Below are 1,885 nucleotides of genomic sequence, written 5' to 3'. Positions count from 1 at the left end.
GATCTCACCTGAAATCTGTGGCTTGACACAAACCTGTCACCTATGCTACTGTGGCCTATAGAGCTAGAAGGCTGGATAACCAGGTGTGTAAAGGTGTGAGGTGGGATAGAGAGGTGGGTTAGATGGCCTGCAGTCCTATCCCCAAAGGGGCAACTAATCCCTATGTACTTGTGGAGATCTGAAAGGATGTGATTGGTATAAGAAACACGACAAAACTTCCACCTCAGTAGGGGTCAAAAATACCAATTTTTGTTGTCGGCAGGATTCGAACCTGCGCAGGAGGATCGCTAATGGATTTCTAGTCCAGCGCCTTAACCACTCGGCCACGACAACGTCGACGGAAGTAAAAAGGCTTGTTAGGAGTGATTGGGCCAACAGGCATAGCGTACAGAAAGTGATAATTTAACAGCTGAAAGATAATGCAGTAACTCATTATAATGCAATAACATGAAACATGATAACTTTCATACACGCAATCAACCACGTCCGTACAAAACTAACACAGTCACACAGGTGAAAGTTGCCCATAACACAGTAATCATAATTTTTCCATCTTCCAAACACACTGTCAACCCAATAAGCCAGAGAAGTATCCACCCCTGAGTTAATTTCCAACTCGTGAACTAGGGTGTGTAAACCACACAAGGCCTTGGTCACTGATCCATCCCAACTGTATATCCCGGAGTCAAATTACCTTCACTCCCACCCTCTTCAGCCAGCAAACATCCAAGACTATGCTATTCTGTCAAGTCAGTCATTACATCTCTAATATAATTGGTGAAGCGCTGTGGATTTTTAATAGATATAATTGATCCAATCCACATTCTCATTGAGAGTGGACCACCAAAAAATACTTGAATACTAATCCTACCAGGATCTAATTTATAGCTTTGATCTCATCTGTCACCCTTGGAACCACAATGTTATTAATACAAACCCTATCATCAAAAGACCCAGTCGGAGTACTTCTTTTCTCCCGTTTAGTCAACAACATGTCATGGTGTTGAATGAGTGTAAAAGACATTCTCAAATGTACCAGTACACATACCTCTGTTCAATTAGCCAGTAATACTCATGTCATTCTCCCACACAATCAACAGATGTGAGCCCTGGGCCTCCTTATCTTACTGAAATCCCCAGATCTCAACCAGCCTGCCAAATCACTCATTGATCGCATCAGAAGTAACATTATCTGTCCTATTGCAGTACTGATTTTGCCCCACATATTTCTCAGGAGTACTATACTGAATCAAACAATAAACAGTCTCCCGTTGCCTCTGTGAAAGGAGGAAGCTCAGATTTCAGAGGAACATGTGGATATAAATAGTGCAAATCCATACAACTTATTATCTGGCTTTCCTGCTTCCATGAATAGCTTTACCATACAGGCAGTTCCCCTTAGGTGAATAATTCAATTTCTGAACTATCCACACCGGCTCTTGGCTCTGGACGACTCCACAGTCAGTGTCTGCTTTGTCAGGGACTCTGCTTGTATTCTGCTGACTATAGAGCAATCAGCTGCTCTAACTTTTTCTACCTGGAATGCACTAGGTTATCAACTGAAACCCTTACTTTCACTACACTCCATCTCCTTCCATGCTGGGTATGTAGATATGTAGCCTTCTCACATGATGTGAGCTATAACATGTTTCCATGAACTACACAGAGACTTGCATAGATGTCTTCCATAATAGCTACTCTTAGTCCTGAACTGCCAAGGAGTCAGAGACACCACTTGGTCTACATAGAATTCCACTGAGACATCCCTCCCTATCCTACTCACACTTCCTGTTTATCCAGATCAAGTGATCTCTTATGCTTGGTTAATACTAATTTCTCCTTGTTTAACTATGTCAATATTACCCTCTGGCCTTCTCGGGTTCAT

General features: G+C 42.3%; 1 non-coding gene across 1 annotated transcript; it reads right to left on the bottom strand.

Annotated features, from left to right (window-relative positions):
• Nucleotides 1–250: 250 nt before the first annotated feature.
• Nucleotides 251–333, bottom strand: trnas-aga (transfer RNA serine (anticodon AGA)). Its single transcript has one exon. It is a non-coding gene; the product is annotated as a tRNA-Ser (tRNA).
• Nucleotides 334–1,885: the final 1,552 nt, after the last annotated feature.

Source organism: Oncorhynchus masou, chromosome 7, assembly GCF_036934945.1.
Source record: "Oncorhynchus masou masou isolate Uvic2021 chromosome 7, UVic_Omas_1.1, whole genome shotgun sequence".
Classification (NCBI taxonomy): Eukaryota; Metazoa; Chordata; class Actinopteri; order Salmoniformes; family Salmonidae; genus Oncorhynchus; species Oncorhynchus masou.
The sequence above is the reverse complement of the archived record's forward strand: the minus strand, read 5'-3'. Positions and strand labels throughout refer to the sequence as shown.